Here is a 19,898-nt window from a genome sequence, read left to right as displayed (position 1 = left end):
TGATGAACATTGGCGGGAAGGGGCAGGTCAACTATGAGCAAAGGTGTCTTGGTTGAGGGTGAACATTGACGGAGACTGGCAGTTAGAATATGAGGGATGGTGTCTGTGGTGATGGTGCACATTGACGGTGATCGGTAGGCCAACAATGCGAATAGCTGTCTTGGATGAGGGTGAACATTTACGGGGACGGGCAGGTCAACTATGAGAGTACCTGTCTTGGATGAGGGTGAACATTGACAAGCACAGTCAGGTCGACTATGAATGTAATGAGGTATGAGGAAGCACATTGACGTGGACGGGCAGATTAACTATGTACGAACGTGTCTTGGTTGAGGGTGAAATTGACGAGGAAGGGCAGGTCAGCTATGAGGGTGGGTGTCTAGGATGAGGGTGAACATTGACGGGGTCGGCCAGGTCAACTATGAAGGTAGGTGTCTGAGATGAGGGTGAACATTGACGAGGACGGACAGGTCAGCTTTGAGGGTAATGAGGGATTAGGGTGAACATTGACGTGCACGGACATTTCAATTATGGCGATAGATACCATGTCCTGGGGATGACTATTGAAGGGGACGGGAAGGTAAACTGTGAGGGAATGTGTTTGGGATGAGGGTGAACACGAATGGGGACGGGCTAATTAACTGAGAGGGTAATTATCCGGGATAAAGGTAAACATTGACTGGGACGGGTATGTCAACTGTGAGGGAAGGTGTCCGGGATGAGAGTGAACATTGATGGGGTCGATAGGTCAACTGTTAGGGAAGGTGTCCGGGTTGACGGTGAACTTTAATGGGGACGGGCAGGTCAACTGTGAGGGCTGCTGCCCTTGATATGGATGAATATTAACAGGAACGGGAAGATGAACGATGCGGATAAGTGTCTAGGATAAGGGTGAACATTGACGGGGATGGGCAGTCGAACTATAAGGGTTGGTGTCTTGCATGAGGGTGAACATCGAAAGGGACGGGAAGGTCAACTGTGACGGAACATGTGCGGTATGGGGATGAATATTGATGGGGTCGGGCAGGTCAAGTGTGAGTGAACGTGTCCGGCATGGTGATGAACATTGACGGATCAGGCAGGTCAACTGTGAGGGAAGGTGTCCGGGATGAGGGTGAACGTTGACGGGAAAGAGCAGGTATACTGTGAGGGAAAGTGTCCGGGAAAAGGAAGAACATTGTTTGGGATGGGCAGGTCAACTTTGAGAGTAGGTGTCCATCATTCCAACACTCTTTTGTTGGCATTGGCTGAAACTTTGTACATTTTACAATGGAAATGTAAACACATGTTCACAAATACATTACGGATTTGTGTTGTAAGTAAGTGTTAGTAATGTTTATATTAAAAACTACAGAAATAGCCGAACAGTGTTTTAAATTACTTATATTGGTATACTGTCACAAGTGTAATAGTTGTCGCTGGTAGTGTTATCTTTCAACTGAGAATGAGTTAATTCGCTTGATTTTCTGTTTTAGTTATTTTTTCTTTAGAATTTGTGATGATGATGAACAGCAAGCGAGTCACCGTGACGGGTACAAATGACAATCACATGTCAGGAATTTGAAAAACTGAGCCTTATCTACGGCAGTCATGTGTCATAAATCCTCATGCCATTTTCTCATTATATTTTCACTTGGACGACATAAAGCATAATATTGTAAACTAGTGATAAATGTTCATTTGTGTAAATTGATCATTCATACTTGTTTCAACAACTGCATCATTAAATGCTACGTTGTTTTGTTATTTGTAAAACAATTGAGACATACAATATTTTTTCTAGCTTGAGTTTGTTTTTCATTGTAATAATCATAACATCAAATTATACTGACACTCATTGTAAATGCACCGCTTAAAACAAATCATCGTTTCCGTGTAACGGTTGTTTCATCTTCATTCACTATCTCAATGAACAAGAACTACTTTTCGGAAGATTGAAAATTATCATTTCTATCGCAAAAATGATGATTATTAGTGTCTTCGAATCAAACACATTAAACTTGTAAGTCACACACACACAAGTGTTATAGAAAATACACATTTCGCACGGTCTTTTGCTATCCAAGTTTTGTGTAGGTATTGTTCAAGGCATTTGGATGTATGGTCCTATCGTGAACATTTTGCCTTGATATAACGACGATTTCTTCTGAGGTACTATACTGACGTCTTGCTGGCATCTTGCGACAGCCAGTATATTATCACTGGAATTGGAATTGTATATACCGGTATTGTTGTTAGGCAAAGGTGATGCATTCGACGGCATTATTACTTTGTTTTGCCCGTGATTCCTGAATTGTATTATTTGCTTTTGACGTTGAGGTGCACAGAACAACATTTATTCGCTAGTTATGTGTGGAATTGTACAATAAACCTAATTTGATCAAATATTAACAAATCAGTGTTAAGTCTGAATGTACTTTTTAAATCACAAAATGCAGAAGTTGACTGTTCGAAGTTGGCCAATTTCTTTTCGGAAGTATTTTTATACTATGCAGTTGAAAATACGTTCATGAATGATGTTAAGTGGTTTTTGATCGGCACATATTTGAAAAAAACTTCATTATCATCGTCATTTTATATATCTATATATCGTTGTCACCGTCTCGGAATTGGCATAGACACATTGTAACGATACCTACTAAAGGAGGATGTGGCCAAGTCGAAGGCCGTGCATTTTGTTTCCAAGGCAAATATGAAAAACTATTCTGGGTATGATTTTACCACTGAAATGTACATTTATTGTAGGCACAATAGCAATGATGTGACGTTTTCAGATATAAGTTATATAATCAAATTTATATCAGTGCCTTAATGTCACTCTGTTAAGGTAAATCGAGAGAATCTATTAACCACATACTGAAGAGGTATATATTTTGAATCTTCCCAAAAAGAAGGGTTTGTGCACCTTGTCAAAGCGTTCCAACGAGATTGTGATTCCGGTCTTATGAACAGGGAGAGCCAGCTGGGTCAAGTGACCACGTCATTACCGGATGGTTACCCCGGTAGAGCTGACGACACACTACCAAGAAATTCTTTACCTGATAGCCGTAACTCGAAAAACAAACGAAACACGTAGTTGGTTACGCTCGGTTGTTTATTGTGTGATAACAATAAGGGTTGACAAAGTGTGACCAAACTTGATATACGGGATGAGTTTATGGGGACCTTTTATTGGATTGCTTGTTGGCCCCCTTAGGATCAAGGTCAATGCTACTACAAAGATGACCGTTTGATACTGACTTTAGTTATGGTTGACAAACTGTGACCAAACTTGATATGCAGGAAGAGTTTATGGAGGACTTCCTTTAGTTTGTGTTTGGGTCCCGTAGGATCAAGGTCACTGTTACAAAACTAGAAGAAAGCAGTTGAAATTTAATCTCTTCTGCCAGTCATTAAACACTGATTGTGTCTCATCGCTGTTCTTACGACAGCTCTGGTCTGTTTTGCACTTCGTTCGAAAACGGGGAGAGTGTCAACACATTTTGTCCTAATGAGTGTTTTAACCAGTTCTCTATCCGGTCAAATTGAAGCGGTACACGAAAAACATTGCTGTGTTATAACGGAGTCGTTTCTTGATGGAGTGGAATATAATATTGTATTATTTAGGTAAGTCAGTATCTTACACAGTGTTTACTGTGAATCGTTTGCTCTACATAGATCAATGGCACGTTCGGTATGCTCCATAAACCGTATACTACTGTCGTTCGTACACCGCCAAACAGTATGTAAACTTCCCCATTGATGAAAGTATAAATTTGAATAATAAAGATAACTTACTGTCGCATTGCGGTAAAATTTAAACGAATCGTTGATCGGGTAGTTTGCGTTCATTCAGCCAGTTAGAAACTGGACGCCGAGTACTAAGGAGGGAATCTCAATATAGAAAATGGTGAGTGATTTTTATCAGATTCTGTTAATTAAAGAGAGTATGATAATTGAGTTGTAAACCTTTTAAGTACATGCATGCACAAATAATTTGTTTAATAACATTGACATCATAAAGTATTGCTGAAATAAACCAAAATTAATGACAGGGTGCAAATAAATTATACTTTATCAAGATATCCGTGTACAAGCAATGATTTTGATGTGTTGATATGTTATTTTTCATTCGCACGACTCGATAATTATGTCTTTTATAAGAAGGGGTAGAATTATCAGGTTTTACTTTTTCGTATGTGTTTATTTTTATGCTCCGAAGTTGGGCATATTAAAATAGGACCGCCCGTCATTCCGTCCGTCCATCTGTCTATCCGTCGGTGTGTCTGGCTCATATTCTCTTGTCCTGGCTGTGACTTTCTCTAGTATTGAAAGATTTTACAATAACTTGCCGCATCTGTTCGGCATTTTCGGACGATGTGTCGCGAACAAGACTTGTGTTCCTATCTTTAAGGTTTCGTGTCCGGGATGAAACTTTCTTATGTATGAACATATTTTAAAATAACTGGCCAGATGTGTTTGACATACAAAGACTACGTGTCACCAGCAAGACAAGAATCCCTTCAGCAAAGGTCAAGGTCACACTTAGTGTTTGAACACTATGGAATTATGCATAAAAGGACATAGACTAAAGATAGTAGTGTTTTTTCTATGGAAAAAAAAACTTGCCACATGTGTTCGACAGATATAGACGATGTGTCGCGTACAAGACATGTGTTTCTACCTTTAAGGGCAAGGTCACATTTAATGTTTGACTACTATTGAGTACTGCACATAAGGACATAGAATATAGCTGGTTGTGTCCGGGCTGTAACTTTCCCATGTATGGACAGATTTAAAATAACCTGTCATATTTGTTTGCAAGACCCATGTCCCTACCACTTAGTTCAACGTCACACTTAGTGTTTGAATAAAACGGAATGCTGCATAAAAGGACATACGAATTTATTATATAAGTGGTCCTGTCCGGGCTGTAACTTTCTCTTGTATTGACATATTTAAAAAATAACTTGCGACGTGTGTTCGGCAAATAAAGACAATATGTCGTGTACAAGGCCTGTGTTCCTACCTTTAATGTCAAGGTAACACTTAGTGTATTAATACAATGAAATGCTGCATATAAGACATAGAGTATAGGTGGGCGTGTCCGGGCTGTAACTTTCCCGTGTGAGGACATACTTAAAAAAACTTGCCACATGTGTTTGACATACCAAGACAACGTGTCGCGTGCAAGACCCGAGTCCCATCCTCTAAAGTCTAGGTCACACTTAGTGTTTATTCATAATGGAATGCTGCATAGTTTACTCTTTTGAGTTAATAAGTTATTAAACGTGTACTGGTTTTGTTTTTTCTGCGTTCCAGCTTCAATGCTTTGAACATATAGAATACCTTTCTCATTTGAATGAGTTTTTAGATTTTTAATGGGAATTATTTGATGTTGGCTCAATGAAATAAAAAAGCTTAAACTTGTTTTCTTATATTTCTTTGACTTCATGTTTATTTTTAAGACTAGCTTACGTTCAATTCACTCACTTATGTAGCAAAATATTTGAACTAAAACACTAGGATAATTTGAATTTAAGACCAAAGAAGACTTCTAGTATTGACACGCCCAACGGTATTGGATTTACATTTCTGTTTCAGGCTGAACAACTAACAGAAGAACAAATTGCTGGTACAGTTATCTACATTTTATTTTTTTGTCGAACAAAGCTTAAGTAAATTTATATAAGTTGTTTCAAGGTAGCTGCCATTGTTCTTAATTATTTTGTTTTTGTTTATATGCTATATTCGCATAATCTCAAGAAAAGACGCACCCCGACACAATATCGGCATTTGTGCAAGTTCATAGTTTTGGGTTATGCTTATAGTTATTCTAAGAATTTAACTGTGATATTTGTTCCTCCAGAGTTCAAGGAGGCGTTCAGCCTGTTTGACAAGGACGGAGATGGAACAATCACCACTAAGGAGCTGGGCACCGTCATGAGGTCCCTTGGACAGAACCCGACCGAGGCCGAGCTACAGGACATGATCAATGAAGTAGACGCTGACGGTAAGTAATGCGGGATTGTAGTACCACGTATCATTATAGTGTGTCGTGTGATTAAAAGTGCGTAATTATAAGTCTCGTTGTTTAGTGAAGCAGTTCCCCTATAATGTCATGCTGTGCCGTTAATGTTTGGTAGCGTTATTTTTTTATATAAAAAGACGTCACGTACACCTGATGCCATTAGTTGATCCTCCTAATGACATCACGTCACGAATTATTAATGATATCACATAATCTTCAAATTATCAGATAATATTCCTCTTAAAATGTTACATGTGCTCTTCATTATTTACTCTTTCTTATAAGATACAGAGCATTGGAAAACACCCAATTTTCAACATTTGCTTTAATAGTACTGCATTACTAATACATGTTTCAATGGCATTCTGAATGCTCTAGGTAACGGAACGATTGACTTCCCCGAGTTCCTGACGATGATGGCGCGGAAGATGAAGGACACGGACAGTGAGGAGGAGATCAGGGAAGCCTTCCGGGTATTTGACAAGGACGGCAATGGTTTTATTAGGTGGGTGTCGGCGCTGGCTCACTTCTGTACATATTGTTGTAGTTTCAATGCCCAAGTTATGAATATGTGTCACACACAAAAGTCTGATTATGTCAAAAGGAATCCTGTTTACCTTGTTGATTGCTTCTTATGATTGAGCACTTTGAATTAAAAACAATGCTATTAAGCGATTACATAAAGATAGCGGTATAAAGATTAAGATTCGAGCCGACAACATCAGGCTGATTTTAATGAAAACAATTTTGTTTGCCGTGTTGGTTGTGCTCCACCCCGTGTCGCTCGAATAAAATGCACAGCGAATTGCACATTGCATTTGTCATTTTGTTAAGAAATATTCTTTATCATTTAGATGCTTTGTTTCGATCATTGATTACTGTTACAATATTGCCATGTCGTATTTAGAAAAGAAGAATTTTCAATCTTTTCTTGGTGCATAGCTGGTCCGTTTCTCAACGAAATACATTTGCAATCGCGATAACTTTTTCTGAATCTGAACTTATACGGTGACAGTGCTAAGTATATTTTAACGAATTTAAGTATTTGTTGAAACAACTATATTAATTCCTGTTTTCCAGTGCGGCTGAGCTCCGTCATGTGATGACAAATCTCGGGGAAAAGTTAACGGACGAGGAGGTGGACGAGATGATCCGCGAGGCGGACATAGACGGGGACGGTCAGGTCAACTATGACGGTGAGTGTCCGGGATGTGGGGGGGGGGGGCGTCTTTCGAATATTGACGGAGACGCATTGTAAAAATATTAGGGTAAGCATCCGGGAAGAGAGTGGGGATGAATATTGAAAGGTAATTGTAAGGGAAGGTGCCCAGAGGACTGGTTAAATGTGACCAGGACGGGCAGATTAACTTATAGGGTAAGTGCACGGGATAGTAGTGAATATTGACAGGGATGGAGACGACAACTTTAGGGGAAGGTGCCCGGTGTTGGGAATGGTATCAGCGATAAAAGGCAGGTAAACTTTGTGGGTTAGTATCCGGGATGGTGATTAAAATTTGCACATCGGCAGGTCAGCTATGATGTTAGATATTCGGCGAAGGGGCAAATATTGACGTGAACGGCAAGGTAAAATTTATGGGTTGTTGTTCAAAAATGGCGTTGTAATTGATGTGTCGGGGTGATCGTGTTCTGTCGTATACGAAAAGTTGACGGGGACTGGCAGGTCACCTTTGAAGGGTGATGTCCGGTATTGGGTTGGATATGGAAGCGGACATACAGGTAAAATCTGAGAGTATTTATCTGGTATAAAGATGAAAATTGACGGAGACGGGTAGGATAACTATGACAGCATGTGCCATGTGGTGACTTATTAGGTGGACGTGTATGTAAACTGTGAGGAATGGTGTCTGGGATGGGGGTGAACATAAACGGTGACGGACAGGTGAACTATGAGGGTAAGAGGGATGAGAGTGACCATTGACGGAGACGGGCAGGTATACTGTGAGGTTAAGTGTCTGGGATGCGGGGTGAAAATTGACGGGGAAGGGCAGGTCAACGTGAGGGAATGTGTCCGGTATGAGTATGAACATTTACAAGGACGGGCAGCCTTACTGTGACGATAGGTACCCTGTGGTAGGGTTGACTTCTGACGGGGACGGGCAGGTAAACTGTAAGGGAAGGTGTCCGGGATGAGGATGAACAATGGAAAGGACGGGGTGGTTAACTGTGAGGGAAGATGTCCTGGATGAGGATGAACATAAACGGGAACGGGCAGGTTTAGTCTGAAGGAAGGTGTCCGGGGTGATGATTGACGGGGGCGGGCACTCTTTTGTTAGCATTGCTTTGAAACATTGAACATATGAAAATCTGAACACATGTTCACAACGACATGAAGCATATTTTATGTGAAGTAAGTGAAACATTATTTTGAATTATTCATGTAAGTAAACTGTTGCAAGAATAATAGCATTTATCGCTGGTAGTATAATCATTCAATAGAGATTGAGTCAATTCCCTTGATATTCTATTTTTATTTTAATCTCTCTTAAGAGTTTGTAAAGATGATGACCAGCAAGTGAGTCAGGTGACGGACACTAGCTGCATATGACAAACACGTGTCAGGAATTCGACAAACTGAACTTTATCTACGGAAGTTATGTGCCATAAATCCGCATGCCAATTTCTCATTATATATTCTCTTGGACAACATGAAGCCTAATGTTATATCTTATATTCATGTGTATTAACTGATCATTCATACTTGTTTCAACAACTGCATCATTAAATGCTAAGTTGTTTTTGTTATTTCTATAAAAAGTTTAAAAAATAAAATATTTTGTCTAGCTTGAATTGGTTTTTATTGTAATAATCGTAATATTTTACTGACGTTCATTGTAAACGCGCAGTTTAAAAACAATGAAAAATCATCGTTTTCATGGTACGGTTGTTTCATGTTTTTCAATAAACAAGACCCATTTTTCGGAAAATTGATGATGCGCCAGAATATTGTCGCTTGAATTTGGATTGTATATGGTGTTGTTAGGCAATGGTAATACGACGCATTCGACGGCATTTTTACTACGTGATGCCCGTGATTGCTGAGTTTTTGATTTGCTTTTGATGTTGTGGTGCGCGGAATAAATATTTTCACTAGTTATGTGTTGGATGTGTTCTACGAACTACGATGCCAAACCACGGTATGATATAGGCCAATTTGCGATATGTTTACATTGACCCTCAATATTTACAAAAAAAAGTCAGAATGTACTTTTCGTTTCAACATGCAATATATGACTGTTTGAGATTGGAACATTTTCTTTTTGGACGTATTGTAAAACTATGCAATTGAAAACACGTTCAAAAGGTGTATGAATGATATTTAGTTTTTTGTAATCGGCACATATTTGAAGAACCCCTTCCTTGCCAACATCATTTTATATCATTGTCATCGTCTCGGAATTGACATAGACACTTTATAACGATATCTCCTAAAGGTGTATGTGCCTAAGTCAAACGCCGTGTATTTTGTTTCCAAGGCAAATTTGGAAAACTACACCTGGTTATTTTCACCACTGACATGTACATTCATTGCAAACACAAAAGCAGTGTTATGTGTTATTCAGATATAAATAATATAATGAAATTTTTATCCGTGCTTTTATGTCACTCTATTATGATAAATTTAGAAAAAAATGCATTATTTTTCATCCAAAACTGAAGAGGTTTTGCACCTTTAACAAGGGAAGGGTGTATGTCAAACCGTTCCAACGAGATTGTTGTTCTGGTATATGAAAAGGGCGATATATGGTGATTTCAATTAAATGTTTGAACAAATTACATAAGTTTACAAAAGGAAAAAGTCGAGAATAATCTCAAATTATTCTTTGTAATTGAAAAGATAGTTGATCGTTGCGCTCTTACAAAATAAGTTCAGTATTCATGTAAGTATAGTGACTGAACTTTATATGTATACAATGTGAAATACGATTGTAATTGATCGGACAAGTTGTCAGCATTCGGCAATACAAGTTTCGGACTTCTTACTTGTAATGTTGTCTCTTGGTCGATCGACCATAGTGAGTCATGGCCGAAGGGTCACTCCGGTAAAGCTGACGACACACTATCAAGAACATCTTTACCTGATAGCCGTCATTCGGATAACATACGTTATTGGTAACATTCGGTCGTTGGTAGTATGATCTCTGGCTGCTACTATGATTATCATCCGTTTGGCACTTCGTTCGAAAAAAGAGCTGGTATCAACACCATTTGTCTTCATTAGTGTTTTAACCAGTTCTCAATCCGGTCAAAGGGAAACAGTACACGGAAAACATCGTTGTCAAATGTCAGTGTTAAAACGGAGTCGTTTTAAGCAAGTTCATAGTCAACACTACCATGAAAACATCTTGTGGGAGTACAATATTACTTAGTTCTACATAGATCAATGGTACGTTTGGTATGCACCATAAACCGTATGGTACCGTCGTACGAAACTGCCATTGAGTATGTTAACTGCCCTTTAAATGAAAGCAAGACATTTTAATGACAAAAAGAGTTACCTTAACCTAACCGTCTCCGTTACGAATATACAATGAAAGTGCTGATGGACGGTGACATTGTTCGGTCTGCTGCAAGTATAGAACTAAGTCCTTTCTCTTATAAACACAGAAAATCATCGGTACCTAATCTTGAATATAGGAGCATAATTTGAACACTCTTAGGTGAGGACAATTAGACAATGCTTCAAACCAAATATCTAAGCGTGATGTTTATTTTCCAAACATATTCATTTTAATGCTGTAGCTTTGAAAAGTTGATAAAAAGGTCACCCGGCAATATCATCGTTAATGTTTATTTGCAGAACTACATCACGGTCAAAATTTCATTCCAGTTGCATAACAAATACGACAAAAGGACACAACCGAAGCATAACATTAACAGATGTTTTCAAAACAGTCGACATGGTTCAAAGTTCAATGTTGTTCTCGAAGGCCTTAGTTGAAGAAACTGTGCACAAGATGATCAATTTGCAAGAATTTTATTTGTCGAAAACTGACATAAACTTGGTGTTAATGTGTACAATGCATTGAATCTTACTAACTGAAGTACCACATAGTTTACAATTTATTTTAGCTAAGCAGTTATTTCATATGTTTCCATTAAAATAATACTGGGTATGACTACCTAGGTATATAGCTTAAATATACCACCCATTTGGAGTTAGCCTTCGTAGCACAGTGGATACAACACTGGACTGCTTTTTTTACATTTTGGTCCTTTCTCTATAATTATGATTCAAAGCTTAACACATTCTATTAAATAATTGTCCTGAGTTGTGTTACAGGAAAAACATTTTTTGGTGCCAATCTGGTGTACAGTCCCTTTAAAGTAACCCGAGAACAACAATGATGAATTGTTTTCCAAACATAGCAACATTTTATTGCAGAGGCAACAAAAATAAAGAAGTAAGTGAAAATGTCACAATCATGGTAAGCCAAACACAACATTTATAATTATTTTAAAGCAGTACATTTTGTCCAATCTGTAAACATATAAGTTAGCCTTTGTCGAGCTTACTAACATATTTGCTTGACGAGTTGTATAATACAGTCTATTATATGATGATGTGTCTTAGTATCTTTTTATCAAAATATTCTTTAAGTAAAGACAGCAAAAACAACCAACCTGCTTTACTTCTCTAGTAAAAAAACAGGATACCATAAAAGTGATGCAATTCTCTGCAGTAAATGCATGCATTGCAAAAATGTTGTACTAGGAAAAATTTCAAACCAAAGAATCATGCGATCATTCTCATACTGTTTGTAAGAAGAATACACATAAAGGTGATATCAAGTACAGTAGAAGGAATAACAAAAAAAATAAACTCTTTCCTTTTTAATTGTGACATCATAATGGTCACCAGTAAGATGAAGTCATAGATTACTGTGTTCATGACGTCATTTCCTATTTAAACCAATATAGTACCCCATTCAGTACCCAACGTGATTGAAAGTTTTTATCAGGAGATAAGATAAATATCACATTTTCCTCTTAAGAATTGGTTGGAAATTTAATTTTACCTTTTTTCATCACAATGAATACAAAATGACAAATTGTCATTTGAAAAAACTATTCTTGCCAATGAATTTTTAAAAAACATGTGGAAGGATACTATAAGTTCCATGGTCAGTAGGTCACCCGATATGGGATATTCAATGTAAAGGAAACCATAATGCGGTGGAGTGAAGCTCGAACCTAAATATGGATTCTTGCCCCCACATATATCCAAAACTATGTCCCCTACTAACCCTGTAATGTAAGTATAACGTTGACAACCTGTTACCCTGTTTAAATGTTTTATTTATTCATTGAAATATTCATCAAATCCGAATAAAGAGGCAATTTTGGTGTAATATGAATTTGGAATATGGAAAAATGTGGTGTCACCGCGTGACCTGTCCTTGACCAACAGCGGAGTTGCATAAATATTGGAGTCGCGATATTTTTTTCGACCAATAGAAATAGACCAATGTTAAATTGATATCCGCATGTGTATTTAGGAGAAAAAAATGTGATGGCTGTATTTAACTGGATATAAAGTATACAAGTGAATAAAAAACACGAAAAAAATTCTTTATGACAAAACATTATTAAGATAGATGGAGTGATTGCTGATAATGAGCCCTTCTTAATCATTAAGCTAGTAACTTAAGGTCATTTAATTGACTAAGAATACAACCTCATTGTCTAATTCATTGTCAACGTAAAATGTTATGCAGGGATTATGCATCAGGTGAGTGACAGTAGGCTGAGGAAAAACCAAACTTGAAGAATGAAATTGTTAATGATTAAGGATAGCACTTCATTTATGCATATCTGAAATTTCATTTGCTTTATTGTAGGTTTATTCTATTTTTGTTGTTAAAGCTGCACTTTCACAGATTGAAAGTATTAACAACTTCTTTATTTTTTGTCTTAGAACGAGCCATTTTTGTGCGAAAATCCATGGAACCCAGTAATATAAGACTGCTGACAAAAGATCAGATCATAGATTCTTTTTCTTAAGTTCAAAAATTGATGTTTTATGCATTTTTTCTTTAACCGTTAGTATGATAGTTTAAGCCATTAAACAACAATTTTTGAACGTAAATATGAAAATCTAAGATCTGATATTTTGTCTGATATCTTATATCATTGGTTTGCACATATTTACGCAATAATTCGCTCTTTCACAAACAAAAAATAAAAGAAGCTGTTAAAATAGCCAATCTGTGAGAGTGAAGCTTTAAGGGCTCATTATTTCTTAGTGTTAACAAATTGATGTTCAAATTTAGATTCTTCTTATCCATAAACATCTTTTAAAACAAGTTTTTAAAAAATAGGGTGTTTTGAAAATATCAAAATTGAATTAAGGAAAAGAATTTCATATTTGTCAGGTTTGAACTGACATTTCCAAATGCTTTATCCTTTGGAACAGGCCATGCGGTAACTAAGAAATATGTCAAGTCCAAGATATACGCATTACCACAAAATTAAACAAGCACAATTTTGATCACAATTCACATACTGTGCAAGCATGTTAAAACATGGCCATGTTAAAATTGCAAAATTTCCTTCTGATTGAAAAAAAAAATCACAGGCTGTCAGACTGAATTACTGACACTCCTTTTCTATCATAGTTCATGCTGTCTTCAGAAATAAATTGAAATAACGAATATTAAAGGGTAATGTAACATTCTGCCAAAGGAGAAGTGCATTCATAGTATGTGGATGTCCTGGATTAAATATGCAAATTACCAGGTCTCTGTTTGGAGGGAGAATATATGTATATAAAAGAGCTATGCATGATTTTCTCTGAAGGGATCTGTTGGCCTTGAACATTTCAGTAATATGGCTTGTTTTTATTGATCTTTTTAATGAAGACATACATGTTTTATGCTTGATAGGCATACCAATGAGAATAATTTGCCCAAAATTGCAACAGAACAATTTCAGGTGCGTAGCCAGCGTTACGCAATGACGCACATGCGTAACATCAATTTGAAAAATGAAAATAAATGGCCAAACATGGAATCAAAGTCGAGGGCAAAGCTATGTTTTGACATAAGAATAAAACCTTAAAGGGAAGATCAGCTATAGAAAGCATTGTTTCTCTGTGTTAGATAGCTAACAGAGCCTTAAAAATCACTTGGTAACTACAGTCATCGGCCTCGAACCTATAAATTCCGACAAATACAAATCAATGCTTAACATGTTAGTTCCATGTTGCATTTTTCTGTGGTGAGCAGCCCCCCCCCCCTTTAACCCCCTACGGTTACAAGGATTCCACATCCCATAGCCTCTCACATTTGTGCGTAACATTCAGTACAGCCCGTCCTCGCCCTTAAATTTAATTAATTGCCAAAAAATGTCAAAATCCTGTCTACATTCTAGTATTTTGATTATTTTTTTTCATTGATTAAGACCTTTTTGGGCTATTTAAACACTGTAAATATCCGCAAAGCTACATACATGTATACATTATTAATATCCCCAGCATGCACAATTAAGTTATGCATTATCTTTTACCATTGTTAATTTCAACATACATGAAATACTGTAATTTATACTTGCCCGAAAAATGTGTAGTCAATGACAGAGAATAATAAGGCCAGAGTTTTTTTATTTTTCGTTTTACGGGAATTTTTTCAAAAATAAGCACCAGGAGGAGGGAGTAAAAAAGAAAAAGATGTCGAAAAATGAGTGTCGAGAAAAAAGAATACAAATAAGATGGATTTTCCATATATATAATTTTTTTTTGATTATTTTTTTTATACAATGCATGTTTTGAAGTTGTGCACACTTGTTTTGTACTCCATACTGCCTGTTGTATTATAGTGTTCCGCCACAGCAACATTTTAAAAATTACAACTTCTTCAAATATATTTGTAGTGTCCATACTTTCAGAAAGTCCAAAATTTCTCAAGTTAAATACTATCTAAGTTATGTATTTCTTAACAAGAATAAATGCCAAAATGTTCCAAGTTTGTAGAAAATAAAATGACAGCCGCAGCATAAATGTTATTCGTTTTAAATCTTTGTAAAACTATCAAACATTTTGCCAAAAATCCAAAGTTTTTAAAATAATTATATAAAACTAAAAATGCGGCTTGTCTCAATGAAAACCTAAAAAAGAATGCCATCTCCCAGCAATTTCCATAGATTTGGCCATAAACTGGCTGAACATTGGCCGGGTCGTTTTCTGGCCGGTGTCTAAACAGAGCAGCCCATATTTGGCCAAGAAACGGCCAGAAAACAGCCAACGACATTTGGCCGGTGGCCGAGAAATGGCCAGCCCCGCTGTAGCAGAAACAGCGGCAGCCATATTGGATATATGTGAAAAAAAGCGTTAAGTGAAAAAAAATCCAGACTTCCTAACGCAGATTTAACATATAAATATAAACAATTCTCACTCAGGACCTAAATATTTGCAAATAACTGGTAATTGATTAAATGATGCAACAATAGTCTGTATTATAAAGGCAAAACAAGCTGTCATTTTCACATGATGATAATTTAATCAATTCTGTATATATTTATATATGTGCATGATTTTAATATACACTTTTGTAGTGTTTTGAATAGTCACTGAAACTTGCACTGGCAAAACCAAAGACATCTGGCTCATTGTTTGTGTCTAAAATGTTGATTAATATCATTGTGGGTATATATAATGAGATAAACAACACATCTGAGGAAACTAAAAGAGTTCCTTTCCCTGTTATGATAAATTACAATTAGCATTTGAAGCGGATACTAGTGATGGAGTTATAATCATATTAATATACAAGCTCATATTAAATAATGTTTAAAATTTAGGCAATTGAATGATAGACGTTAAACGCAAAAACAATTATTGTAGAAAAAAAACAACAACTTTATTCTAAATAAATCAACTGTATTGAGGTAGAAAAAAATATAGTATGAGAAAGAACGAAGAAGAAAAGAAGGAGAGGCAAAGTAAAAGATGTGTGAGTGTTGGTGGTTTGAGTCGATCACTGGCTTTCAAATCTTTTTGACAAATAAATAAAACGATGAACTGCATCAAACAGAGTATTATTTTGCTCTTCAGTCAGTGTGTCATCACCATATAGTAAGCAACGGAGGGTAACTTCAGTTAGAAATTGAACAGTATTAAACATATTTTGCCTTCGTTCAGTAAAGAGAGAACAAATAAAGAGATAGTGGTATGTAGTCTCCTGTCTTCCACACATGCAAAATGGTGAGGGAACAATATTTTTAACATAGAGATGGTGATTCAGGGAACTACAATCGTTGCGTAGGCGAGTGTGCAGGACCTGAAGCCGGCGTTTCCCGTAATAAAATATTCTAAGTGTTTTGGGCTTATCAGAATAGAGGTATGATTTAAAACCAACGATATTGTTTATAGCCTTTGCGTCAACTGGAGGAGAATTCCATGCAGATATTGTAGAAGGAAGGAATGAATTCATAAACAAAGATGTGCGGGCTTGGAAACTAGATATATTGGATGAATTTCTAAGTGTTCTTGATGAAGCTTGTCCTACTGTCTGGGGAACCAAAACCGACAAGTAATCTGGCGTAAAACCATTTTTCATTTTAAAGAAGAGAAGAAGTTTGTGTTTCTCGCGTCTAGTACTTAAAGTTTCCCAACCAGATTTAATTTGTAGTAAATGCAGAGTAACAAGTCTAGTACAACCAGTAACTATACGTGCACATTCGTTTGTATTTTATCCAGTTCGTCTTTTTCGTATTGTGTACAATTATCCCAGATAGCATCTGCATACTCCAAGATAGGCCTGATAAAGGAAAGAAATATTACCTCCAGAGACCGCCTATCAAGTAGATAACGAAGACGTTTCATTATATTAACTCTGGACCAGGCTTTATCTTTGATGTAGTTAATATGAGCATGCCAACTGCAATCATCAGAGAGAAAAATGCCAAGGTGTTTGTGAGATTTATTAGAAGGAATAGCTGTGTCGAACATATTCACTGGTGGGTGAATGGGTTTATTTCTTTTACGAGATATGACCATTGATTCTGATTTTGATGGATTGAACTTAACGAGCCATTTGTCGGCCCAGAGAGATATTTTGCTAATATCATTCTGTATTTTTAAGGCTGTAGACTGAGGGGAGTCGACAATAACAAAGAGACTCGTATCATCCGCAAAAAGGTTTATATTTGAATCAACCTCCTTAACAATATCATTGATGTATACGAGTAACAAAAGAGGACCTAGAATTGATCCCTGTGGGACTCCAGCTTTAATCTCAGATAATGAGGAAGTAGCTCCTGGAATTACAACGCGCTGAGACCTATTTCCTAAGTAATTGGAAAACTAAGACAGTATACGACCAGAAAGTCCTGCTTGTTCAAGTTTGTACAATAGACCACGATGCCAAACCTTATCAAAGGCTTTACTTATATCGAAAAAGACAACTCTTATTTCAAGTCCATCGTCGAGAGCTTGACAAAATGTATTATAGAGATAAGTTAACTGGTTAACAGTAGAGTTCTCGGGCATAAAACCTGATTGGAAACTGGTAAAGAAGTGTGAATCACGAAGAAAATTAAATACATGTTTAAATACAATTCTTTCAAAGACCTTTTCCATTGTATTAAGAAGAGAGATTGGGCGATAGTTAGAGGGGTTTGAAGGATCACCATTTTTTGAAGACGGCGCAGACATTTGAACATTTCCATTCTAATGGCATAACCGAAGAATTAAGTGAAACATTAAACAATTCACATAAAGGTTGGCTAAGTTGGACAAATGCTTCACGTAGGATACGATTATTAATGCCATCTGGGCCCGATGCTTTACCTGTCGTGAGACAATTAATTGCATCCTCAACCTCAGATGGTAAAATGATTAAGGATTCTAGTTTTCCTTGTTCAGCTCTAATTTCGTGTTGGGGAACAGCTTGACTGGAGTCGTCATCGTATGTTTGGCGGACAAAAAAGTCATTGAGAATATCCGCCTTATGTTGTTCATCCGTAACAAGTTTACCATCAAGTGGATTGACTAGTGACGGAATGCCCCTTGATGTTGTCGGAGTGATGAATGATTTTAAAGTTTTTCACCAGTCCTTTGAAATGAGCTCACTGGATTTGAGATTCGAAGCAAGTTTATCAAAATAAAGTGATTTAGAACTACGGACGAGAGCAACTACTTCGTTTCGCAAGCTGCGGAACCTTGTCCAATGTGTCGGATTATTTGAGCGTTTAGCTTTTCTAAAGGCACGTTTTCGTTGCCGGATTTTTGATTAAATGCTAGCGTTCATCCAAGGAGGTTCATTTGGATAAATATTTACTACCTTGCTCGGAATACAACTGCCGGCAATATCAGTAATAGTTCGTGTTAGATTAGAGGTAAACAGATCTATATTAGCATTTCTAACAGTTGTCCAATCAGTATCCGAAAGCTTCTGTCGTAATTGTACATAATTGCCAATATCATATTTTCATACTTTACGACGAGAGAACTTCTGTACTGATTTTTGGTATCTAAAAATTCCAAATACAGGGCAATGAAATCGAAAGTTTTGCTCGAGAAAAGGCTCACCAACACCACTATGGACAAGAGAGTTTGAGTTAGGGAAGAATAAGAGGTCAATAATTGAGAACGAATGCTCAGTAAAATGTGTTGGTTCTGAGATACATTGCTCAAAGCCAAACTGCTGTGACAGAGAATGAATCTTACGCCCTGAATTATTAACTTGAATGTTAAGATTGAAATCACCTGTTACAATAATATCATCAATACCGCTTTCTCTCGCCAAACCTATTGAGTTTTCAATGTTATTAAAGTAGTTGTTACCTGAATTAGGAGGGCGATAGAAGACACCAAGCAGAATACGCTTAGTTGTGCGGATTTTAATTTCCAACCAAAGACACTCGATATCATTTAATTCTAAATCGTTTCTTCTTTTAAAATTGATACCTTCTTTGATATAAGCGGCAACACCGCCATACGAGTCACCGCAACGATCTCGCCGGGCCGGCCGCGAAAATCCAGGAATAAGAATTTGGTCGTCTAATATTGAAGAAGCTAACCACGTTTCCGAAAAGGTAAGAATATCAAAGGAGGCTAGCTCAGTTGTAAGTAAATCCAATTTCGGTAAAAGACTTTGAATATTGTAGTGTATAAGGGATAGGTAGTTTGGACTAGGACCAGGATTTGGGTGAATATCTCCGGACAATAAAATAATAGTGTACAGCCAAGCTAGTATAACCGTGGAAAATAAAACTTCCTTTATTTTTTTCGCAAAACAAGCATTATTACGATACGTTTCACTTGGAAGATAAGACCGGGCTCCATCGGACATAGACAAGTGAATGTTGTTCGAATGAACAATATTTAATTTGACTGAGTAGCTGCTATGACTATTTTGAACTATAACTAATGCGAAAAATATTGTCAAAAATAATGGGAATTGAACATATAGACAGTACTTAGGCATGGCAATTATTGATGGTATATTACGAGCAGTCAAGATATGCGCAAAAGTAAAAACAAATACATTTCTACGGTTGTCATGCCTCTCAGAACTATACTGTAAATATTCAGCTGGACAAAAAAGACATGATTCGACTCTAACCACCAAATAACACAGAAACTGTATAGAGAGAGAAGAGAGAGAAGAGAGAGAAAAGAAAACAGTTATAAATGCAATTCACAAGTAAGCATTGGGGAAGCGTTCCTGCAGGCCGATGATTAAAAAAAAATATCTGTTTTAAATGAGATCGAAAATATTATTATTATAGCTGTACAATTGACCGGTAAAGTGGTTATTCAACTAGAAGAAAACAACAACAGGAAAACATATTTGATGCAAAAAAAAAGAGAAAAGTGTTTAACACCTACAGCCGAACGAACTTATTGCTGTAATAGTAATTAATATTT

At 36.8% G+C, this 19,898-nt stretch overlaps 1 pseudogene; it reads left to right on the top strand.

Moving 5' to 3' along the window:
- LOC128208385 (EF-hand calcium-binding domain-containing protein 6-like) overlaps positions 1 to 19,898 on the top strand; it is a 71,803-nt pseudogene that overhangs the window by 25,455 nt on the left and 26,450 nt on the right.

This window comes from Mya arenaria, chromosome 11, assembly GCF_026914265.1.
Source record: "Mya arenaria isolate MELC-2E11 chromosome 11, ASM2691426v1".
NCBI classification, from domain to species: domain Eukaryota; kingdom Metazoa; phylum Mollusca; class Bivalvia; order Myida; family Myidae; genus Mya; species Mya arenaria.
This window is presented reverse-complemented; position numbering and strand designations above follow the sequence as displayed.